This window comes from Vicugna pacos, chromosome 14 (genome assembly GCF_048564905.1).
Source record: "Vicugna pacos chromosome 14, VicPac4, whole genome shotgun sequence".
In the NCBI taxonomy this organism is placed as follows: Eukaryota; Metazoa; Chordata; class Mammalia; order Artiodactyla; family Camelidae; genus Vicugna; species Vicugna pacos.
In genome coordinates, this window is record NC_133000.1 from 31,324,746 (window position 1) to 31,350,434 (window position 25,689).

Consider the following 25,689-nt stretch of genomic DNA (forward strand, 5'->3'; position numbering starts at 1 on the left):
ATATGCAGTTCCACTTGGAATTTAGGAATGTCTGGTATAAGAAGTGAGAAACAGTTTGAGAAAATCCCGGCTCAGAATTATACATCACAACCACATCTCACAAGTATATACAGCCGTAAAAATGTTTAAAAGCAAAACTCCGTAACTACTCTTAAAGAACTTTGCAAACCTGGGCCTGCCAAGATGTTTCCAAACTGGAAAGGAACTCCAATCTCTTGCCTGGTACCGGAACAGAGGCTGGCCAGCCTTTTCTGTAAAAGCGAGAGAGTAAATATTTTCAGTTTTGCAGATCATTTTGTTGTAACCATGCAGGTAGGCAATAAGAAAGCTAAGAGCCCTGGGAGACAGGAAACAAATGGGCATGCCCACACTCTCCCTTCCACTCAGGGCAGCTTCTCTGTGGTGGGGAGCTTTGCCACAATCACTTGCTTCTTTGTTTCCATTGGTTTCTTTGTTTCCACCTTACTGCTCAAGCTCAGAACTTCAGGTGGGCCTGGTCCTTCAGCATCCATGCAGAGAAGGCTGAGCGGGGTTGGGAACCCCACCTGATGGAGAAGAGAGATTACTGGGAGGGACATTGTGGAGGCCACCATGACACGAGAAAATCACACCTTCCACAGTGAAAGGGAACGAAGACAAGGGAAGGACACAGTAGTGGGACCCCTAGGTCGCCTGCCAGGCTTGTTCTCCCTCCACGGCAACCATGGGGGCCTGGGGAGTGTTGGGCTTCAGCTACGGTGATTAGGATGAAGGGACTCAATATAAAGGACCCTCCACCTCCTCACTAGGTTCCAAACGCAGCCCCTCTAAGTCCACCCTCTGAGTTTCTGGAACTCTGCTGGAAGAATACATGAGCAGGCCAGAGCCAGAGCCCAAGCCAAACATGACAGGGGTCTCGTGGGGCTGTAACCCCATGCTCAGTGGTCGGGGACTCCTTGCAAATCTGCATAAATCCCTGTTCCACCTCATTCCTGGGAGAAACCCCAGATCTCCTCCTGCTCTGTCTGTTCTTCTCTTGAGGCTATTGTCCTGGAGGGATGCTGAGTCCTTGAACCTGGTCCTCCAAACGTACATAAGCAGCCTGTTCAATAAAACAAATTATGCACTTTTTCACATTTGCCAGTTTTTTGATTCCAGAAAGGCTGTGGGACTCATTCTCACAGTCTCCTGTGCCGCCACCACATGGTGACCCTCTGCTCATGTAAACACGATTTCCCACAACTGCACCCTGCCTCCCAGCTTGTCAGAGGGGAGTGTCCCACAAAGACACAGGTGTTTGGGAGGATCCTGTCCCCCAGCAGAAAGCCTGCTCCTGGAGCCACGGACAGGGATCTGGCCTCCTAAGCCGCTCAGCTCTAATTCAAAGCCTAAAGTGGGGGCCCCGAACATTGCTGAATGACTTTCTGAATCACCTGGACTGGAGGGGACTGATTTTCTTTCCAGGAATGGAGGTAGCGTAGCCTCCATTTTCAGGGCTGACCTTGACGATGGATCTAGTTCCCCCGACTGCACCGCAGGAAGGAGAGGCCCTTCCATCCCACAGCTTGGAAACCCAACCCAAGGGAGTACTGAAGCAGTGCATTGCTGCCAGGTCCAGCATCCCTGCAGAGTGGCCTCTGCCCTTGAATGAGCCCCTTCCCAGGGCCTTTCTTGCCTGGACACGACCACACCCCAGACTGTGCCAGAGCTCTGGGGCTCTGCGTGTCCAGGGCACACAGGTGGGACCTGAGCCAGGTGTCCCCTGGGCCTCAAGGGAGAGAGGTCTGCTTCTGCATCAGGGGAAGGTGACCCCACAAGGCTGGCAGGACACTCTCAATATGGACCTCCAGGAGCCCTGAGAGCAGTTTCCCTGCAGGTGTTAAGAGCCATCATCAGGAGGGCAGGCCCCTCTTTATGCAGACCATCCAGCAGTGCTGGGCCCACGTGCTGACCTCAGAAATCTACATGCCCCCAGGATACCCCAGGCAACCTCACAACTTCGTCACTTGGTGACCTGGGTACCACGAGCTCCTTGGCCATCCCATGAGGGTGGTCCTTGCAGGCATGGTCTCCAGGTTCTCCCGTTGAGAAATCCCCCTGGGTTTCTGTGGTCACAGAGCACACACCAGAAGATTCTAGTCCTGCAGTGACCCCCACAGCAGTCAGCTCCCCTGTGCATGTCCAGGGACAAATGACAGCAATTTATTGCCAGGAACCGTGATGAACAAGGGGGTGGGATTCCATACTAAGTTCAGGATTCTGGTAACTCACTCTGCACCCCAAAAAGCTTCCATGAGAAATGTGTGTATTGGGATGTCTGTGCCCCTAGAAGAGCTGTTCCTGAGGGTTCCTGGGACCCTCCAGCCCCTCTCAAGGTTCTCAGATCCTGGGTCTAAATTTCTATCTGCCTCTTTTGGTGTACGGCACCTGTGTCTCGTGGTCACAGGTCACTTTATTGCATGACTTGGCATGTTCTTAGTGCTCGTCCTCCACCCCTGCACTAGACTCCCAAGATGTTCCCACTGACCCTTGGCTCCCTGGGTGGCTTGGGGGGCCCTAAGTCTGCACCCTTCACTCTCCTCCTCTACCCCCACCTCTGGGGCCACCCCTAGGTGGACTTGGAGGTGTTTGTAAATGAGTCTTACACAAGGACATGTCTGGACAAAGCAGGACCCCACCCCCGGAAAACTCACCTGCTCCCTTCTCAGAAGAGGACCCCATAGCCCCACATTGCCTCCCAGGGGTCTACTCAGGACACAGTCCTCCAGTTATGGGCAAGGTGTCTCCCTGGAATCCTTGCTTCCAGGAAGAGTCTCTCTGTCCTTCTTCAGAGTTTAGAGGCGTTCCCATGTCCCTGACCACCAAGATGCCCAGCACAGTCCCTTCAGTGACCTGGAGAGACAAGGAACTTATGTGGCCACAGGTCTCACAGGACACACCTGCAGGGACCCCAGACTAAAGGGCTGTCCTTCTGCCTTCTCAGGTGTGGCTCCTGTGGTACCTTTTTGCAGGGGGTCCAAACGGGGAGTGTGGCCCAAAGCAGTTCATGGGGCTCTCTGGGCAGGGAAGACTTGGGCCAGGTGGCCTTGCCTGGTTTCCCTGCTGGGCCACTCTGAAAACCCCCGCTCCTCTGGCTGTGGCTGGAGGACCCCCAAACCTCAGGGCGGGGCCCTTTCTCTCAGCCTCCACTGACTCCAAAGCCACGCTGGTGCTGGCGAGGGGAAAGAGCTTTCTTGCCTTCTTTTGGCCAAGTTGCCACAGGTGGATGCTGCGGGGAGCTGGAGAGAGAGGTAGCACTTGCTCAGATGTGAGTGGTTAAGCAATTTGACACCCTGTCAACTAGCCTTAAACATTGGAATGAGGACTTTCCCGGTAAAGCTGGAAGTTACTTTCAGTAACTTGTCTAAAGATTTCTTTCTTTTTTTTCCACTTAAAGACTCATAAAATCTCTCCCAGGTCATTCCTGGTATGGACCATTATCCAGGGATCAATCAGGAAATGCAGGAGGAGAGGGGTGGGGGTGGGGGAGAGGGGAGGTTAGATCAGAGCCCACGGAGAGGAGATGCCCCTCCCAGGAGCCACACACTGGGCTGTGGCTTCTGGCATCCAGCTCTCCTGTTCTCAGGCCCATTCCATCTGCGGAGTTTTCCAAAAAAAACAATGGTGGAAGGGCCATGGAGGACACCTAGACCTTCCAGAATAGACAGGGGGAGCAGAGTCACCATGCTGGCCCTGGGTTTGGAGACAGACCTGCAGTGGAGACCACAGGCTTCTAAGCAGCCAGTTTCGAAATAAAGGCAGTATGCGCTGAAATACCCGGTTCTAGCGAGTTCTTCATCATAGACATGTAATTTACATAGTTCTCACCACGAAATTCTGTGTTCCCAACACGCTACATGAATGACGGCTTCAACACACATTCATTTCTGAGATGTGAACAAGTGTAGAGCCGCTCTTTCATCCAGCATAATGGGCATGGCTACACCTAAGAACACTTACCAAGATTTCTCAGCAAGAGCCAATTTCGAAATAAAGGCAGTTTGTGCAGGAAAAGCCTGTTGGAGTGAGGGCTTCCCCATACACATGTAAGTTATATAGTTCCTCTCACCATGAAACGCTGTTCCCAACATGCTACATGCATGAAGGCTTCGACACACATTCAGTTCTAAGATGTAAGCATGTGGAGAGCCGCTCTTTCATTCAGCACAAAAGGCATGGTTACACCCAGGAAGATTTACCCAGATTTCTCAGCTGCTTCCTTCAGCCAGATTCAAAATAAAGGCAGTTTGTGCTGGGAAAGCCTGTTGGAGCGTGTTCAGAGCTGTTTCGGGCTCTGTCCCAGCTGGAGGGTGCAAAGCCCAACCTCCAGAAAGAGGGACCAGGACCCCACCCGCCAGGTGGTGTTGCCTTTGTTGGGGAACAGTGATCTTTGGGTAAGATATTTTGCGGCTCTCTCTAAAAACTGATTTGACTTAAGTTTGCATCCTAGCCACCAGTTCCAGGACAACAGAAAAGGCATACCCTACATCCCTTTGCACTCAACTCTTCCCAAAAGAGCAAATATTTGTCCATGAAAATACCAGCTGCTCTTCTAAGGCCCACTAAATACCCAGCAGTGTGGGCGGCGCACTCTTGATCAGGGACAGGAGGAGAGGGAACAGCGGTCCTCCGGCAGGCTTGGCCTGGTGTGGCAGCTGCGCTGTGGGTGCGTGGTGGGGAGGGAATGCAGGGAATCCTGTTTGAGGGGCCTCTGTGCACGCCTGCATTATAGTCTGAGGTTTCATACAAAGGCTCCAGGCATCCTAACTGATCAGATACAGCCCCCACCCTTGGGCTGGAACCACCAGGAGATAAGTACCTGTAACAGGGACACTGCCTGGTGTGGGGAGAGGTCATGGGACACTCCGGGGGCAGGGGCGGTGGTGCTGGGGAAGGCAGGGGATGCAGTGAAGGGTGGAGGGAGCAGGGTCCTTTGCTTGGGGGTGCGAGTTCTTTGGGAGACCACAGGGCATGGCACACATCATCCCCACCCTATACCCCAAATTCCTAGCCCCGCCAACACAGGGGCTGCTCTGCACCCTCTCAACGTGGCTCTCCTGTAAGACCGCACCCAACCAGGCATCTGGCACCCTGCCCTACCTCCCCTCTTGGGACAGATCCCTTCTTCTTGGAAACTGCCTAGCAGCGCGTATTCAAGGCCGGCAGCCGGCCTGGCGGATCTGCACTTCAGGTGCCCTACCTGGCCAGCCGTGCCTGCCTGGGCTCAGTCCTCTATCTTGCCCACCGGTAGCCTGGGTCCACTTCCGGTGCAAGCGGAGGCCCCGGAGCCCAGGCTGAGCCCCGCACACAGACAGGTGAGGGTGCCCCCGCCCCGCTGCCCCGCCGCCCCGCCGCCCCGCCCACTGATGGCAGCACTGCCCCAGCCTCCGGCCGGTGCCACCTGCAGGTGAGGACGTCCGCGCGGCCCCGCCCGCCCCGGCCCCGCCCAGCTGCCCCATAAGCCTCCCCCCACCCCCGTCCTGGCCGCGCCCTGGCTCCCATTGGCTCCGAAAGTTCTGCCCTCGCACGTCTAGCCTCGGGAGGACGCAGACGCAAGCGCTAGGGGAGGGCCCCGCGGCGTTGCCATGGATACAGACGCCGCGCTCCTCGCGGGCCGGCGTGCGCTTCTGGGGCAGGCAGCGGGCTCCGGAAATGTGCAGCTGCCCGGGACCATGGCGGTGTTTGCTGCTGGGGATGGCGGCTTGCTTGGCCGGGCCACTAGTTCTGGCCGCGTCAGTCGGCGGCCGACATCCTTTCTGGGGCGGCGTCTCACAGACGGTAAACGTACGGCCGCGCCGTTGGCGGGGCCAGTGGACATGGACCGGGGTGGGATCCGGGTTGGTGTGGCGGCCGGGGAGTGCTGTGGTGCCGGGGAGCGGGTTGGGGCGGGGGGGACAGGGCTGGGGCACAGCCTCTGGCTTTCCTCCCCCTCGGGCTCTGGGGCTTGGACCGCGAGTCCGGGTAGCCCTGCGTGGCCGCGGCCTCCCAGAACCCCTGGGAAGTGCAGGTGGAGGACCCGTCTTTTATGAAGCGGGGCCTTACCCGGGTTTTGAAGAGCCCCAAAATCAGATGTTGGAATAGGGTGGTTTATCAGCCTTGTATATCAGCAGGGAAATTTCAGTTCCATCCAGATGTTGGCTCCTTCGATAAAACTCAGGAGTAAGACAAGGGTCAGTGTCAATTAGCAGTTATCTAGGGCTTGACTCAAAATAGACTGTGCGGGGTGTAGAGATGGTAGATGGGCCCTCCCTTTCAAGGTTGGTAGTCTTCTGGAATTAGAGGCCTCAGTTGAGGATTACATCCTCATCTGCAGTAATGGAGGTTGTGGGAAACATTAACACAGAGAAGGGAGGGGTGTTGCTGCGGTAACTCATTAAAGAAGCCAGGACACTTGCCTGGCTCTTGTGTAGGAGAGTCTCGCCTAGGGTAGGGCAGCAGTTATCAAAGTGAGTCCGAGGCCCCTGAGATGCAAGACTATTTTCGTAGAAACGCCGGGAAGTCACCTGCCTTTTGCACACTCTTGCACTCCCGAGTTTCCTGTGGGGTTTTCCAGGGAAAACCTGGTCTGTGATATCACAAAACAGGTAATGTAGAGGCAGATAGAATTAAGCTCTCACCAGTCCAAAAGAGATTTTCAGAAATTAAAATCACTGCTATTCCTCTCATTAATGATTTTTGTTTAGAAAAATATACTTATTTTTTGCTTAAGAGTATTAATGGTATCATGTAGTAGGTTGTTATTATTTTTAAGTGAACTCATAAGCATTTTTTAAAGTTCTTATTTAACTTCTAACACAGGAACTATTGATAGATTTAACCTACATAAACAGCAGCCTTTTGAAGTCCTCAGTAATTAAGAGTGTACAGGGGTCTTTAGGCCAAGAAGTTTGAGAGCCCCTGGAGAACGGGTGCTCAGGTACTAGTCAGGTGCTTAGCATTGATAGACAGATGCCAAGATGTCTTCTGCATGTGCTCCCGGACTCGAAATAATTGGCCACACAGAGATCAGTGGGCAGTGCCTCCACTATACAAACCAGAAGCTGCTGAACGTGTCTTGAGTCTAGGCCATGTGCTGTGCAGAGATTCCCATTGTATCTGTTCTATCTAAGCCGGGATTCCTGTGCAGAGACCTGGCCCTGAAGACCCGCTCTCCTTTGCTCCCTGCCAGGTACCTTCTGTGTTATGTCAACCCTCCGGAGGGCTTCAGCCTCCGTAGGGGCGTCTGTATCCACATCGCCTTCCTCCTGAAGACCCTGCTGAAAATGGAGGAGTCGGTGCTGGTGATACCCCCTTGGGGCCACCTCTACCACTGGCAGAGCCTGGACATCCACCAGGTCCGGATTCCCTGGCCTGACTTTTTTGATCTCTCAAGTCTCAACAGAAACATCCCTGACACTGAGTATGAACAGTTCATTGCAGGTGAGATGGTGATCGTTTAACTGGGGCCAGACGGTTTTTGTTCTGGTTCCGATGTGAACATCGGGCCGTCTTGCTTCGGGCTTGTCAGTCTGCTTAGGGGCCGTGCTCATGTTTCCTGCACTGCAGGTGAATTTGGTCTTTCCACAGTTTTTCTCAGGAAATATATCTGAAGTGTATGAGCTCTGTGTTCCCTCCCCTCTGAAAACCCTGGCCTTCTGGTGAGATGGAGCGGTGACAAGGAGGCCACTGCCACAGAGGCCTTGTCCCAGCAGGACTCACTCCCTGGGCAGTAAGGGCCATTCTTACCTGAAGGAAAACACGATGTATGTGTACCATGGGCCACGTGCTGGAGAAGGTATGTAACCTCTCATTCAGTATAATTTGGTCCTGCTCAAGCTTCCCATTTTACTTTTTGTAGGAGGTAAGAGTTGAAGATTTTCTTTGAATACAGCTATTTAGAGCTTATCTTTTTTTTTAAATTGAAATGTGGTTGATTTAAATGTTTAGTTAGTTTCAGATATACAGCTGTTTTGTTAGTTTCAGGTATACAGCATAGTGATTCAGTTGTACATATACATAGTCTATTCTTTTTCAGGTTCTTTTCCATTATAGGTTGCAAGATACTGAACATTTTCCCCTGTGTTCTACAGTGAATCCTTGCTGTTTGTCTGTTTTACATATAGTAGTTTGTAATTGTTAATCCCAAACTCCTAAGTTTGTTTTCTAAGTCTGTGAGTCTGTTTTTGTTTTGTAAATAAGTTTATTTGTATCTTTTTTAAAAATTCCACATATAAGTGATATCATTATGTTACTTGTCTTTCTCTGTCTGAGTTATTTCACTTTAGTGTGATAATCTCCAAGTCCATCCATGTTGCTGTAAATGGCATTATTTCCTTCTTTGTTACAACTGAGTAATATTCTTTTATATCTAAATACTACATCTGTATCCAGTCATTTGTCAGTGGGCGTTTAGGTTGCTTCTATCTCTTGGTCATTGAAAACAATGCTGCTGTGAACATTGGGGTGCAGGTATATTTTGAAATTAAGGTTCCCTCTGGATATATGCCCAGGAGTGGGATTGCTGGATCAAATGATGTCTTTTTTTAGTCTTTTGAGGAATCTCCATACTGTTTTCCACATTGGCTTCACCAAACTACATTCCCAGCAATAATGTAGGAGGGTTCCCTTTTCTCCAAGCCTCTCCAGCATTTATGGTGAGTGGATGTTTGAATGGTGGCCATTCTGAGTAGTGTGAGATGATAGCTTATTGTAGTTTTGATTTGCATTTCTCAGATAATTAATGATATTGTGCCTTTTTTTCATATGCCTATTGGCCATTTGTATATCTTCATTGGAGAATTGCTTGTTTAGTTGTTCTGCCCATTTTTGGATTGGTTTCTTTATTTTTTTTTCTTATAAAGTTGTATGAACTATTTTTATAGTCTACAAGTTAAGCCATGTTCAGTCTCATCTTTTGCAAATATTTTCTCACATTCCATAGGTTGTCTTTTCGTTTTGCTTATGGTTTCTATTGCTTTGAAATAGCTGATAGGTGTAACTAGGTCCCATTTGTTTATTTTGGCTTTTATTTTCTGTTGCTTGGGTGGATTGCCCTAGGAAAACACTGCTGATATATATGTCAAATAATGTTTTGCCTATGTTTTCTTCTGAGAGTTTTTTAGCGTCTTGTCTAATGTTTAAGTCTTTAAGCCATTTAGAGTTTGTTTCTTTTTTGGGTTTTTTTTTTCAACTCTATTATATTCTTTCTATTTGTGGTTACCCTATTTTTCAAGTATATCAACCCATTATCATATCTATTTCCTTTAGACTGATAATCACGTAGGCTCCAACACATCCTAAGAATAATGAGAAAAAGGAAAAAGAAAGAGAAAAAAATCTATCTTTTCTTGCTACCGTCTCCCTTTCCCACCTTTTTGTATTTTGATGTACTTTTTCTTTTTTACATCTTCATGTTTATTGTCTTGTAACTCGTTATTTCATTTCCAATGATGGTTTTCCCATTTCTATAGCATCCTGCTTCCTTTCTGTTTAGAGTAGAACCTTTTAATGTCTCTGTTTGGTTCCATAATGCTGAATTATCTCCCTAACCCCCTCCCTCCTGAGCCTCTGAATACTCAGTACAGGGAAGCCAAACCATCCTAGCCTTCATCGGTCTTGGGATGCAATCTTCAGAGTGGGAAAGAAGAATCATTGAAAAATAATATTCTGTTTGTTGCTTTCTACCCTTGCCCAGAGAGTGAGAATCACCTCTGAAGGCGGAGGAAGAAAGATGGGGGCACGGGGCACAAAGTCTTTTCTCCTTTTGCTACTGAAAAAATGATTTCTTTTGTAATTAGTGATGATGCCCTTTAAATTGGTAAGATCGAGATTCCACAGCTTCAGCGCCTGTGAATAACCAGCTGGGAGAAAGCTCTCCAGGGCCCCTGCAGTGGGAAAGGCAGCCCCTCTGAGCACCTGTTGTTCTGTATTCTTCCTGCCTCCACACAGGTTCACTAGGCACTGTGCAGGATGATGCAGTTCCCCAAGGTGGAGGACTGGGAGACCCCTGCTTGGTGGCGAGCCACAGGAGCCCACACTTGAAGGACAAAGTGAAGAGTAGTGGGGCGGGCATAGGAACAGAGGATGGTTGAGACCCAGGATAGTTTCCTGGAGGCCAGCAGGTGAGACTGGTGGGGCAGATGGGGCCCTGGTGCATGGGCAGTCCTTGAGGGATCTGAAGCAAAGATATGAACCAAGATACTGGATTCGTGTGGGGGTAAATCTCCCCCTGGAGGCTACGTGGCAGTGCAGCGAGCCCAGGAGGAGCGGGCATTTCCCCAAAGTTGGGTTGACAGATCACAACCAACTCACTGGGAACCGAGAGGTACAGAGATATTGTTAACTTTTTGTCCCTCTTCCTGGAAAAAAATTGCTTCCTGTTGAATAGCCTGTGTAGTTAGTGAGAATTAAAGACATGAAGTAACATTTCCTCAAAAGTCATCCATTGTGTAGTTGTTAATAAGGGTCAAATGCAAACTTGAATAGATTAAATCAAACAGTCATCATCATATTTTAAAACCTTTTAAAATAAAAAATCTTGCTGTCTTTGTTCTTCATTTCAGGGTTCACTTGGTGATAATAGTAACAAAAGCAACAGCAAACCTTTAAAGAATTCTGTCCTGCTGTTCCAGGAACTCTGTGTTCATGACAAACCAATGAGGTGGCACTTTACAGGAAGGACAGTCATTAATCACACAGCTAGTAAATGGCAGGGGTGGGACTTGAACCCAAGCTGTCTGGCCCCAGAGCCCCCTCTCAGGCCCTTCAGTGCAGCTCATCACTTGGTATGCCCAACAGAGGCCAGCATTAAAGAGCAGTGTGACCTTGGCCAAGGCTGCTTCACTGCTTGGCCTCTGTTTCTTCATCTGTAGAATGGGGGTGTGGGCAGTGAACTCTGTGAGCTCAGTGGTCACTTCCTCCAGCTCTGCTATTCTACTGCTTTGAGTTAATTTAAGAAGTATCCGAGCCCCTGAATGGCCCACCCATAGGCTGGCGCTTTGCTAGGCCGTGGCTTACGGAGAAAAATAAGATCAGCCTGCTTCTCCGAGGAGCCTGTGTCCCTCCACGGCAAACGGCTGTGAGGCCCAGGCTCCCTCGCTGGCAGTCGGGGACTGGGCAGGAATGTCTGATAGAAGATGGAGGCAGAGCCCCTCCGGGAACAGTGGTGGCCACAGAGCTATCAGGAGCGGGAGCATCTGTCCAGGCTGCTGAGAGGGGGGCCCTCATGAGGCCAGTAGCCCCCCCAAACTAAGCCCTCAGGACAAAGATCCAGCCATTCCTGCAGTGTCACAACAGAGCCAGTCCATCCTCATCACTGTGCCCCTGTGCTCCTTTGTCCTGGGGCCTCTCTTCCCCCTACACCCAGAAGACTCTTCTCCCTCTCTTCTCTGAGTGTCCCCTCACTTCACCCATGGTCCCTGCTTCCTGGGCCACCATCTATGGAGTTGACGATTTGCCCCCTCACACCCTCCGTTTGATCAGGAGCCTGGGTTGACCCTCTTATGCTCACTTTCCCCCATGAGGTGATTTCTCCTCCTCTCTTGGGAACACCTGGAAAACCCAGTCCATTCCTAGCAGTGCCTGCCACCCTGGCCTCCCTGCTCATCTGCCTCAGTCAGGAGCAGCTGGACCACCAACTCTGTATTGCCTCACCGCCTACCATCAAGACGTCAATGTTGATTCTCCCTCCACCACCCAGTATGGTCATTGTAGGGTCTTCTTCTCCGTCAGACTGAGCCAGACACCTCCCATTCACCCTACCCCCGGGCTCATACCCGGGCGTGTCTCCACCCCAGGTCCAGCCTCTCTCCTTTATGTGCCCAACTCTAGCCATCCAGCTGCTTCTCCACCAGCCTCCTTGGCCCTCCTTCACCCTCACTGGGGCATCATGCACTGATTCCTCTGCTTTCCTACCTGTCCATGTTCCTCTTACTTCCACTTCCCCACCTTCCAGCTCTGCATCCACAGTCAGCACTCTCTTTATGACAAACAAAACTCCCTTGACCCTTGATCTTTTCATTTCCTCACCAGGACGACTTCCATCTCGGTTCACCCAGCTCTATTTGTTCTGAGCCTGCAGGCAGCAGGCTCTCCCAGCACAGATTTCTAAGACTACAAATCAATGCCCAGCATGTTGCCACTGCCAGGCAATCCTCCAGGATTTCTCTAGTGAGCACATTTCCCCACTTGCCACACAGTGGTGTCAACATTCTATGCTCTCTGCACACCTCTAAGCTTCCCTCTGTCTCTTCCCTGACTCCCAGCAGATGGCCTTGCCTCCTGCTTCAGAGAGAATGACATGTTACTGGAAAGGAACTCGCTCACCTGCAGCAAATCTGCTCACCTCACCTTTTATCTGTCCCTCTCCCACCTGGACTCTAGCTGTAGTTGTTCTTAATTTAGTGAGTTTAGTTGACATATATATTATACACAGTTAAAAGCTTAGCACACTATAGGCTACCTTCTTGGGCTTACTTTTTCAATTTAACATAGAGTGTATGATGCATCCACTTCGTTGCATGTACCTGCAGTTCATTTGTTTTAACTGATCTTAAATGTTGTGTGTGTGAAAGTAACACAAGGCAAGTGTAAGCCAGGATTCAGGATGCTGGTTACTTCCTGTGAGAAGAGGCCTAGGGCAGGATAGGACACCGTATGTCACTGTCAATAGTCCTGTTCTGGTGCTGGGTGATAGGTTCACAACTGTTTCTTATAATATTAATTTTAATACATAAATACTTCTGACAGGCACCTAAGGTGAGAATGTGTCATGAGCCAAGATATACAATGGATAATATTACATCATTATTGTTATGTAATCTTGTTATAAAATATATTAATCATAATCCTACATTGTTATGTGTTATATATTATATAGATGCATGAATTATATATTATGTATATAAATAACTACATATGTATTATATACTATCTGATAATAAATAAACAGAACATAACATGCTAGTATATCTACTATTATGTATTATTTAATAAATAATATACAATATCCTGTTATATGACATGGCACCTAATCTTTAATCAAATAAAAATATGTCACTATATGTAATGGTAATTAATAAAATTAAATGAAAATGCCCTCAGCTTTTAACGCCAACACCGCTCCAGCTGTCACTGTCTATCTTCTTCCCTTTCATGGTCGAGGTCCTCACGGTGCTATCTGTTCCCCTTTTCATCTCGTTATCCTGAACCTTCCTCCCCCTCCCATCCCATGCTGCCTTCTTCCCCGTGGTCCCTCTAGTCACCAGCGGCCTCTGGGGCACTGATTTCCAGGCAGTGTCTCAGGCCCAAACTCACCAGCCTGTCCTCCGCCTCTGCCACCGCTGGTGGGGACGGGTCAGGGGGCAGAGTGCACCTGTTGTCCTGGAAGAGAATGCAGCACAGACTCCGTGACCAGCAGGAGGTGTGGCCGGGACCTGCAGGACTGGGGGAGAGCCAGACTGTCTGCATCCAGACTGGGGGCACTTGGAGTGTGAAGAAGCCCAGTCCTCACTGCCCCTGAAGTGAGGAAAACACCCTCAGGTGAGTTAAAGTGCTTATGACCTAGGTCTGTTGGCTGCAAAGGACAAAGGGGTCTCTAAGGGGAGGTTAGTTGATGTTCCAGGCCCCACCAAGGCCCTAAGGGCTGGCGGGGAAGCAGGCTGGATGCTCCACTGGACCCAGTGTCCCCTCGGGGGTGGGACCTTCTGGAACAAGCAGAAAGCCCTCAGTCTCTGGGGGAACGCGGCAGTGTGGGAGCATCCCTGCAGTGAGTCAAGTGACGTCAGGGCCTGTGGGATCCGTTTTTATGGCCACATTGAGCCACAGCAGGAGTGGATTCCTGTCTCTCCAGCTGACATCCTCGTGTCTGAGTGCCAGGTTTCAGACCCGATCCCCTGGGGCGCTAGGACAGTTATACACAGAGGCGGCTCGGGGAGGCCTCAAGAGGGCTGTACTGGCCTTGCTGCCAACACCATTACACAAAGATCAAACAATCCATCGATGGGAAGAAAATAAGAACCATGGTCACATCTGGACCGCAAGCTCAGATGTGGTATATGGGTGATATTTATCGACAATCTGGCGAGGATCTGGTCAAAGCTAGAGGCCAAGGCAGCAAACCGGTAGTGACACTAAGGAACATCGTGGTGCAGAGGCTGGACTGGGGGTCTGCAGGCTCCTCCCAGGAGGAGCCTCAGTGTTTGGGAGGTGGCTAACGTGCCTGCTTCATGTCACTAGCAAGTGATGCCACCTGCGGAAAATCAGCTATAATCCTGAGCCGGGTCAGCCCTGGGTGATGTGATAAAGGCTCCTACAAGAGGAGGCGCCAGACGGATAGTGAACCAACCAACAGGCTGATGAGTTTCTGGCCTGTGTTTACCGTGCTTTCGCAGCCAAGAATGAGGAGAGAGTTGAGTGGCTCACCATGAAGATTTTAACAACTTAAGAGAGTTCCGTGTCTCACTGCATTTCAGTGTCACCCAGAGGAATTCAGGAGGTGTTTAGACCCAGAGGGGACTAACGGCCTCTTGGTTCCTCATCAACCTGACAAACCCACCAGCCCTCTATGGCCAGACCTTGGCAAGTGCCTTCCCTTGTTCTAACAAATCCCTTTCCACTCACGCCTGTGGTATGCTTTTATTTTTGTTTAATTAATGGGAATGAAGATACCTTACAGCCTCTTCAGACCTTTCCTTAGGCCTTCTGCTCTTAGACCCCGGCAAGGGGGCCCGCTGCCCTGGGTCCTGCACTGCAGAGGGTCCCTCTGGCCCTGACACTTCCTCTGGCCACGCCCTCCATGGGGTGGAGTCAGCAGGGCCAAGGGGACAGGGTCATTGGCTCCATCCCGTGCTCTAGAAACCCAGGACCCCAGATGCCCTGTCTCAGCAGCCCCTGACCCATTCCTAGTGCCTGCACCGGCTCTCCCGGAAGCTCAGATTCCCAGGACTCACAGAGAGGCCAAAGGGCAGCTGTATGTATGGAGGGTATGAGCAGATCCCGGATGTGAGTTTTGAGTGTTCCCCTGTGCACATCCAAGGCCCCTTGTGGCAAGGGATGGACCCAGCATTGGGAAGAAAAGGATCAGGCTAGTGGTCAGAGACTGGGAATCAGCTCTCCCCACACGCTCACTTTCTTTGCTGGACTCCCTTTGTCTTGGAATTCTAAATTTGAACCTGGCCTTCCCCCTTATAATGAACGTATATTTGTAAAGGCAGGACTTTAGAACCTACTGCACTTAACATGTTTACATGTATAGGATGTGAGTTCCCAGGTATGCTCTGGCCCTGCACTTCCAAAGGTCCAGAGCAGTTATGTTGGCTCTACTGAGACTGTAATTGGTAAAGACCATCTCCAGAGAGGAGGGCTCCTGCTTCACGCTCCAAAGTCAGGATCTTCTGAGTGGATAAAACAATGGACACTGGACCCTCAATTGTAAATTGATTTAGAATAACGCCAAAGTGTGTAAGACGTGTGTGTGTGCACGCACGCACCTTGGGACGTGTGTTGTACATGACTGTGTGTTTGTGTGTGCTCACGTGCACCTGGGGATGTATGTGGTTCTGTATGTTATGTGTGTGTGTGCGCCTGAGGACGTGTGTGGTTGTGTGTATGTTATGGGTGTGTGGGTGGTACATGACTCCATGTGTGTGTGCCCGTGGGGATGTATGTGGACCAGAGCAAGTGTGTCTGCACGTGTGTTTGTGTGTATGTACATGCATTACTTTTAATAGTAGAAGCTGTCCTTTAGAAATACAATGTAGTAAAAATTGTATGATGTCCTTTGCTGTATAAATCAAAATTAAAATTATCTTCAATCACCAGAAATTTGGTCCCCCTCAGATTCTGTTTTTTTTTTTCCATATTGATTATGTCCTCATTTTACTGATGAGGAAACTGTAGCTTAGAGATGTTAACTGACTCAACCAAGGGCATGGAGCTCGCGCGCCCAGGGCCAGGACCCAGTCCAAGCCGCGCTGCTCCAGAGGCCTGGAGCCCTGCTCACGATCATGCGTGGCCTCTTGGTGGGGGAACAGATTCTGATGAGCTGTGGCCAGCGTGCAGGCTGCCCGTGCCAGGGACTCGGGAAGCCGAGTGGAGAGTACCAGACAGCAGACAAGAGTGAAGGGCTGCTCAGAAGTCAGATAGTTTCCTAGGTCTTGGATGAGGAAGGAGGCTCACTGCTCATCCTTGATCCCTTTGCTGGTGGCCAAAAGGGACCAAGGCCCACGAGAGCACTTCTGGGAGCTGCCTGCCAACACCTGGAAAATGACTGCTCAGGACTGGCTCTGCAGTAGGAGCAGAGGAAGGAAATGTTGCCTCCTGGTGGACATCCTTTGTGATGGCAGTAGGAGGCCTAGGAGCCTTGGTATCGAGGTGGCAAGGCAAGGTCCTAGTGGATGATCGTTTCCACGTGTCTTAAAAATCATTGCTTCATATATTTTATCCATTTTGTTGTTTATTTTAGGGTGGTAAATATGGTCAGTGTTACTCCATATTACCTAGATTAATTAATTTTTTATTGTTAATTTTCTCTTCAGTGATTTGGAAGCTATATTGCCTCTTAAAGAAAATTCTCTCTAAATCTTTATAAATCATCTCTAAGTTCATATATTTATATGCAATTGGACCAGTATTCCTTTAAGTGTCTCAAAAATGAAATAATCTATTAGATCCTGTTCCTCAATAATGATAAATTTAGCATATTTTACCTCTCTGTTGTTCTAAATTGTGTGTGTGTGTGTTTGTGTGCTCCAGTTACTACTTTTTAGACAGTTGCTTTAAGTTTGTTACATTAACAAAGAAAATATAGGTATATACATCTTGGATTTCATTGCTCACTACCACTATTTAATCCCATGTCTTTCCCACTTTTGAGTTATTTACTTATTGGGATTTCCCAATCAACTGGACACATGATTGACTAATTGTTTTTGAGTGGTGGACTTGGAACACTTACATATCTATATGCAGATTTATGTTCTCCTCATCAACAACTCTCAGAGTGTTGTTGATGGCCCAAGCCTTGTTTTAAATTAAGGCATTGTTTTTCATCACCAAAAAAAAAAAATTATTAATTTAAGGTGCTGTCTTTTTATGGCTGGCTAGTCTTTTATGGTGAATGGATATTAATAGAGATTTCCTTAACCTTCCTCCTTCTTTTTGCCATAACTCGTATTCATTGAGAAGCATGTTTTTACCATTTCTCAGATTGGCTTCAACTTTGACTTCTGCTTTAAACCATCACCCAACTCTTTTTCTCCATGCTTATTCCTGAAAAAGTGAGCTCTCTATTGGTTTATAGGTGGTTCCCGTCAAAGATGTGTGACTCCCTGTCCAAAGTTCCAAAGGAAGAGAAAAGGAAAGATTCCTGTTTCTGGTGGTTACATTTTGTCAGGTTAGAGATCTAGTTATCCGTGTGGCTGCGGTGGAATCTGCAATATCTTGGCTCAGAGTTTCCTTTTTCTGGCTTACTGGGGGAACCGCATTAGCTGGGGTCACGTCGCTGTGGCCGTTGTCAGGATCCTGGGACTGAGGCAGCCCCTTTCCCTCCTTGTTATTTTGATCTTGCAAACTGGGTCCCAGCTATGTGATCCCTGCACCTGGTGTCCAGGATCGCCCCACACGTGACGTGTACCCAGTTCCTTGGCGTTCCTCACTGCTATCAGCTAGTTCCAGTAAGTGTACGTGATGGCTTCCACTACTGTCCTTCCTCCATCCTCTCCAGGCAGGCCCTCCTTTCCCACTAGTTGGCCCTAAGCCTTCTCTCCTGCGCTACATACGCTGACGGAATTCCTCAGGGTTTCCAGCAGGTAGATGGGTCTCTTCTATGTTTGGAACCCTTCAGTGCTTGCAGTGAAAATATAGGATGTGGGAAGGAGGAGCTTGGGGCTTCTCCGTATCTAGGGGCTCCCTATCCAGCAGATTCAACTAACGGTGGATTGAAAATATTGTTGAAAAAACAGAAAGTTTCAAAAAGCAACACTTGAATTTGCCATACACTGGCAACTACTTACATAGCATTCATGTTGTATTAGATACCATGAGTAATCTAGAGATAATTTAAAGTACACAGGAGGACACAGTGAAAGAGAAAGTGACAACAAATATATGTGTATATTCATGTATAACTGAAAACTTGTGCTGTATGCTGGAATTTGATACAACTTTGCAAAATGACTATAACTCAATAAAAAAAGTTTGTATATATATATAAAAGTAGATGGGAGGATGTACATGAGTCCCATGCAAGTCCTATGTCATTTTATACAAGAGGCGTCAGCATCCATGGATGTTGACTTCAGGGTGAGTCCTGGAACCAGTGCCCCATGGTTACCAAGGGATTACTGGAAGTCCAGGCTCCTTATCCCAGCCTGCCATGTCCCCACATGGTCTGACTCCTACCTGTACCACACTTCCCTTGTCACTCTCCTCCAGCCCTGGCAGACTGCCCTCTGATTCTTGAACAGGCCACACTCACTGCGCATCATGTCTGGCCTTTAGAAATACCCGTTACTTTCTGAGCATGGCTCTGCTTTCACAAGATGGGCTGCACTGTCACTAGAGAAGTCAGTGTGGAGGTTCCTTTAAAAACTGAAAATGGACTTAACTCATGATCCAGCCTTCCCACTCCCGGGCATATGTCAGAAGAAAACTCTAATTCAAAAAGTCACATGCACCTCAATGCTCACAGAAGCAGTATTTATAATAGCCAGGACATGGCAACAACCCAAATGTCCATTGACAGGTGACTGGATAAAGAAGTAGTAGTATATTTATACAATGGAATACTACTGAGCCATGAAAAAACAAATAATGTCATTTGCAGCAACATGGATGGACGTAGAGATAGTCATTCTAAGTGAAGTAAACCAGAAAAAGAGAAAAATGCCATATGATATCACTTATATGTGGAATCAAAAAAAGACACAAATGAACTTAAATACAGAAGAGAAACAGACCCACAGACATAGAGAAACAAACTTACGGTTCACAGGGAGAGAAGGGGATGGGAAGGGATAAATATGGGGATTCGAATAGTGCCCCTCTTGGGGAGTGATGGAAATGTTAGCTATCTTGATAATGGTTTTGGTTTTCTGGGTGTAGACATTTATCAAATTCACCAAGTAGTACATGTGAAATATGTGAATTTTATTGTACAGGTATCATACCACAATAAAGGTGCCCTTAAAAAAACCAGGAAAACACTGTCAGCATTTTGTCCTACGTTTTTATGTGTCTTAAGTGAGTGGGTCTTCAAGATTCTGGTCTGCCATATATTCTGAACCAGAAGTGCCCTCCTTCCCTTTTCTTTGGTAAACTGTCAGTGGGTGGCATTTATTCCCGTGGCTTCAACTGCTCTCTGTCCAATGATTAACTGTCAAATCTTTTCCAGCATGGACATCTCAGTTCAGTCCCAGAAATATACTTCTAATTGACAAGTAGACATTCACATTTGATTAGCCCATAAAAATCTCAAGCTCTGTTTGTCTGGATTTACACTCGCTCAGAACTAGTTTTACTTTTTCAAACAATGGCATCACTATCCCATCTCTTTTCTGTGCCAAACATCTGGGAGTTTTCCTTTACTTTTCCACTCCCTCACCCCCATCAGTACTAAAATTCTATTCCTTAATGTCCCCCAACTAAGTCCCTGCTCCTCGCTCCCCACTGCATTAATTCCCCCCCTTGCTAGTCTCCCCAGTGCTGTACTTTAGAGTGAACAATCCACTTTGCTCACTTTTAATGACTAATCTGTGTCACTCTCCTCTTATAACCCCAAAGAATTCCACGCTGCGTGTGTGAGGAAGTCCACGCTCCCTGATTTAACGTCACACCTTCTCATCACCTAGTTGCTGCTTTTTTTCAGCCTCAGCTTCCGTTAGTTCCTCACAGCCTCTAGCCTCACTGACGTTCCTTCCCTAAGTGCAAAGTGCTCTTAGACATGACCAGGGGTCTGCACGAGACACGCAAGCTGCTGAGAATCCCGTCCCCACCATGCACTCTCCTGGTCTAGAGATTTGCTGGAATCCGCCAGATGTCAGTGCAGAAAGCATTTCCTCTCTGACACCTTCCCTATCTTCTAGAACACAGCCCCAGGCAGTGCAAGAGCCCCTCTGAACATATAGTATATATGATGCAAAGTGACTCTTACCACATTGTATTGAAAATCTATTTAAATTTGTATCTTCCACGACACACTGTGATCTCCTTGAGGGATGGGGGGCTGTGTGGTATTTGTCTAGACAGCTAATGTCTGGCATAGACCCCGGGCCATCGGAAACAGTGTGCTGACTCATCAAGAAGACTTGTCGTCTTTGCGATGTACGAAAGACTACATGCTCTCTGATCTTACACCATCCGGCAAGGGTCAAAATAATTTCACATAGAACTACAGAGGCAAAATATGTGTATTCTTTTCCTCTTTGTGAGCCCGAGATCATAGGCATCCTGGAACGGAGGTGTCACTCAAAGCTGTCTGTCCCCTAGGCTGTTACGCCCAGATTCAACATATTTTTTGAAGTTGTAGGGATACGTGTACATCACTCCGTCTTAGAGCAAATGGTGCTTCAGCCTGACCAAGTTTAATGTCCATATAAAAATCAGAAATCTTCCAAACTGAAGCCTGAAGAAACATTTCCCTTTTCTCCTTCCAGTCTGTGTGTCATCTGCACCCCACATCCCCACTGCTCATCTGCGTCAGGCCACGTTCTATCTAGAAACATTTCCGGTGGGACACTTGGACAAGAACTAATTACAGCAGTAATGAAACTGGTCCCATGAACGTAGGCTCTGCACAACAAGGATGTTTGACGGGAGGCCTCAGCCGCGGCCTGCAGGGTCTGTTCACGTTTTCTGCCTGGCTTCCCTGCAGATGTTGTGCAGAAAATGAAGCCTGCAGTTAAAGTCATAGAAGGCCCAAGAAATCCAGAAAAAATGGAGTGAGATTCATCTCCTTGGGAATATTTTTGAAAACCATCCACTAATAAGAAGAAGAGATTTAAGAGGTACGTTTCAGACCAGATGATGTCCAACTGCAGGTGGGTCAGTTTTGTCATTGTTGCTCGCTAGTTGGCTTTCTGCTGCTTCTAACATGCCGCTTGTAAGAGAAGTGGCCTGAGTCGGCCCTCAGAGCAGAAAGGTGAGCTGGGCCTGGAGACAGCCAAGCTCCTCTGCTGTGTAGTGACCCGCTGAGAAGGAAGGGTTGGCCCAGGGCTTCCTCTGACTCTCTCCCTCAGTTATAAACTCTATGAAGGGAAAATGGAACAAAAATCTTAATTCAATATGGTATTGTCAAAGTATAAAAATAATTGTCTTTGGAGGGGATGGTATAGTTCAAGGGGTAGATTACATGCTGGATTCAATTTGCGGTACCTCAATGTAAAAAAATAATTAAAAAAATCTTTAAAAAAAGAAAAATAATGAAGAAGAAAAGAGATCTCAAACAACCCCAGTTTAAAAAGAAAAAATTCCTTTAAAAATAGTAGTCAGCTAGGTCTTTTGCTAGACTAGGAGTTTGGGATTAACAGGTACACACTACTATGTATAAAATAAATAACCAACTCTCAGGTCCTTAATAAATTATTTCAACCTGAATCCTTTTTCTTTTTTCCCCTAAGCAACCCATGGAAGCCTCTGAAATTCTCATCTTATAAAAGAATTCATTTAAAGGTGGTTTGAAAGTTACTGGTTAAAACAGTTATTTGTGGTTCCATGAATATAGGTCTAGTAAGAAAGACAGACAGTAAACCAGTAAGCAAATAAATATATGATGTACTGCCAGGTACTAATAATTGCCACAAAGAAACATAAAGCATATTAGGAGAGAAAATGTTTGAATAGGAAATATGTGTGTGCTATTTTAAATAATCTGGTCAGATAAGTCCTCTCTGAGGGTAAATAATTTGAACAAAGTCCTGAATAAAGCAAAAGAATAAGCCACGTAGGTAACAGACAAGAAAAGCCTCCCAGGCCGGAAGAAGTGTAAGTACTAGACTTGGAGTTAGAAATGCAGCTCTCCTGGTGGGGACCATCAGGGCGGTGAAGATGGGCTGGAGCAGAACGGTGAGAGCTAAGGCTGCAGAGATCGGTGAGGACCCGGATCACATAGGGCCTTGGTAGGGACTCTGGATATCCTTCTGAATACAATGGAAAATCACGAAAGTATTTTGCAATGCGGAACAACTTGATCTGATTCATACTTTAATAAGACCGTTGTGGGTAACGTATGGGGAATAAGCAATGGAAACAGGGCAAGGTAAGCTGATGGGAAGCCAGTGGGAAGAGTGCTGCTGACCTGGAGAGAGACACCGAGGTTGGACTGGGATGATGGTGGGAGACGGGCAGAAAGGGGGACACGATTTAACAGTAACGGTCACAGGCCTTAATGCTCGAATTGGACACAGACACAGAGTGGTACAGGGTGATGGGTATGTGATATTTGGGGATGAGCCACAGTTTTTGTGCAGAGACCTGACAGGAGAATAAAGTGGGGACGTTGACGTCGGTAAGAAAGGTTGGTGGGTTTTGAATTCCCCCTAGAGTCGCGTCTGTTTCTCTGTACATGACGTCAGCAGAGCAGGGATGGGTGTTCCTACTTCTGCAGAGAATTGCGTGTCCTCCTCATCGACTAATTCGAGAGGCCGACCTGCCCATCCAATTGCAACATCTTGAATCTGCTTCTTTCTATCCAGGAGGAGATTTCCAACTAAGATGCCAATCAAAAATTCCCGTGTCCAGAGTTAGAGATTTGTGCCCTTGGGGGGGTCTCAGAGATGCCTCCACAGAGGCTCGGTGTGCTCTCTCTCCCTCAGAGAACACAGTTACCTTCAGTCCGCTGGGTCTCAGCAGAGAAGATTTCACACATAGCCCCTCTCAGGCCCTGGGGACCAACCTCCCGCTTGGCCGAGCTCTGAAAATGAGAACGAGTTCCGGGCAAAGGGCCTTCTCCAGGGGGCCATCTGGCAGATTACAATGAGGACAGTGTACAAAAGGGTGGGAGGGTTGATGGTATAAATGCATTTTAATTTTTGCTCTGATCTGAAACTGATTCTGTCCTTCCGTTTTGTTAAGCAAGTGTTCTTAGGCCAGACATGATTCTCCTTTTTTCTTTATATTTGATCATCCAAGAGGTTTAGATAGGGGATTTGTTTTAGGGTAAGAATCTTTAAAAAAAAACCCTTGCAAATAGCGTCTTGTTAGGCATTTTGACAAGTGAATTCTCCAGGCAGTATTGAACCCCCTTGTTCCTCCAGGGGGTCTCCAAAGGTATACATGTTCCAAATCTGACCCAAAACCAATGAGACTTTTCTTTTTTTTAAGAACTTCACCATGGACAAAAGATGTCACTAAAGAAGGTGAGAAAAGAGCAGGTCCCCATAATCCAGAGTCCCTCCCAAAGAGCCCACAGAAGTAAAGAGGAGATGAACGAGAGAAACGTTTTATTTATGCACACGCAGGAGCCAACCAGAAAAGTAACTACCATGTTAAATGGTGAAAGTTAAAGGCTTTTTTATCAACCTAACTTAATAGGGAAAAGGGAAAGGAGAGAATTGGCTTCCATGACAGGTTTTCTTCTGCATCTTTTGAATCTCACTTATCTTCAGCTTAAAGAGGTTTTGTATTAACCGTGGGTTCCATCTGACTTTCCATTCCTCGAACTTTGTTCTTCTTTTTCAAGATTCACTCATGTATTCTGACCTCCTGGATTTTCCACGTGAATTTTAGATTGATTGTCAATTCCTGCAAAATACCACCTGGGATTTGGGTAGGCATTCTTTGAATCCTTAGATCTATTCGTGTACCTTTGTCATCTTAGTAGAATGAAGCCTTCTGCTCCATGAATATGGGATTATTCTCTTTGAATATAGGTCTTAATTTCTCTCAATACACTCTCTCATCTATTGTAGTCTTCAGTGTCCAAGTCGGGTACTTCTTGCTCACCTGTATTGGATGCTGATTCAGAAGAGACACGACCTCCTGGAGAACCTCTGCTTCCACTGAGCTGACATGGAACTGAGTCCTGAGAAGGCTTTAAATTCTTTTAAAAATAGGATTAATGTACTTTAATTACTAATGGGTCACATTAGCATAGGATTTTAATCCTTTTAGAATTAGTAGAGTAATACAGACACAGTACAAAAAATTGAAATATTGCCTAAAAAAGAAGTGATTTGTAATTCCCACCCACAGCGGTGTCTGTCATGAATGATTTGGTGCTTATGTCTCAGTCTCTGTGTCTCTCAGTATGTCTCTCTCCATCTCTGTCTCTCACACACTCACAATCAGATCAATTTCCATCTGTATTGATTTCACACACATGTGGTCGTGCAGATGGGACCCTGGATGCAGAGAGTGGGTCTGCATACTTCGACCCTGAGGCCTCCCTTGACATTGGGTTGAGACCAGGCACCCACTTTTCCAACTGAACAACATTCATTCATCCACATGAACCAGAACGAATGGACCCCATCCCCTCTCCATCAATATTAGTGTTGCCTTAATTCCGACTGTTTCAACCAGTGCTGTGATGGACACCCTTGAAAAGGCATCTTTGAATAGGTGTGTAAGGATTTTAGTGGGATGAACTGTAAGTATCAGATCTTCTGAGGAAGAGATGCATCTGTGGCCCTTTGATGCGTCCTGCACCCTGTTCTCCTGAAGAGGAGCGTCTCTTCACTCTTCCCTCCAGGGGATCTGCTGGAGCCTCTGCCTGCTTACATTGTCACCAGGGCTGGTTGTCACCTGACTAAAGAACTGCCAGTGTGATGGTGACCGATGCTGTCTCTGCAGTGTTTCTCTCTGCCTCTGTTCTCACCTGAGAGGTCAAGCATCTCTAACACACACTGGCCACCTGCATTGCCTCTCATTGGAACTGCCCATGACTGTTCTGTTTCTGTTTAGAACACTGAGTTTCAAAAGGATTTTGGACTACAGGGATGGGAAAAATTTCTCCAACTTTGGGTTATGAGGAATGAATTTTCCAGGTTGTGGTATGCCTTTCAAGCAATTTTTCTGGGCTTTTACTAATTTTTTTGATTCGTTTGGTTTTGTTTTTGCCACAGGAAGAGCTAAGCATCTCCCTTGTGTCTTCTGGCTGTGGTGTCACAGGGGGAACAGCAGTGTCTACCCTGAGATTATGCACAGAGTTACCAAAAGGGCTTCATTTTGTGCATCACATCTTTAATCCCCCTGGATATCCCCTGAAAATAATAAAAATGCTGTTTCAAGTGAAAACAAACAAAAATCCTCAGCCCCAGGTGAAAACATGTGGGCAGGAAGGAAAAAATCCTTTTTTAAAATTTCATTGGCAGGGAACAACCAGTAGAGGTAAAGACACGCAAAGAGAAAGAGGACTTGGGGTTGTCAGGGGCTGGGTGAGGAGGGAGGGGAGTGCATGCTCTGGATCCAAGGTTTCACTTTGAGGAAAGAAATAGTGTGACACTAGATGGTAGTGATGGTCGCACAACATTGTGAATGCCCCTAATGCTCCTGAATTGCACAATTTAAAAGGGGAAAAGTCTATATTTTATTACATGAAACTCTAAAAAGAAAAATAAAGGATGTCATAAATGATGTGAAACAAGCAAAGGAAACTAAAGAAAATGAAACAAAAACATCTCCAGCGGAAGGGACGTCAAGTTTGTGGGGGGACTGACGGTGGGATTTTGGAAAACATTTTGGAGAAGAAGGTGTGGG

General features: G+C 47.5%; 1 protein-coding gene and 1 long non-coding RNA gene across 3 annotated transcripts in view; both read right to left on the bottom strand.

The window, feature by feature from the left end:
• Window positions 1-25,689, bottom strand: part of LOC140701208 (uncharacterized) — a 541,330-nt gene that overhangs the window by 119,766 nt on the left and 395,875 nt on the right. The window lies entirely within an intron of this gene.
• On the bottom strand, window positions 390-5,340 carry LOC140701231 (uncharacterized). Of its 2 annotated transcripts, none has more exons than XR_012080194.1 (3): window positions 5,219-5,340; window positions 965-1,081; window positions 390-545 (listed from the first exon to the last, which is right to left on the bottom strand). It is a non-coding gene; the product is annotated as an uncharacterized lncRNA (long non-coding RNA). The 2 variants fall into 2 exon arrangements; XR_012080193.1 differs by lacking the exon at window positions 5,219-5,340 and adding an exon at window positions 2,673-2,695.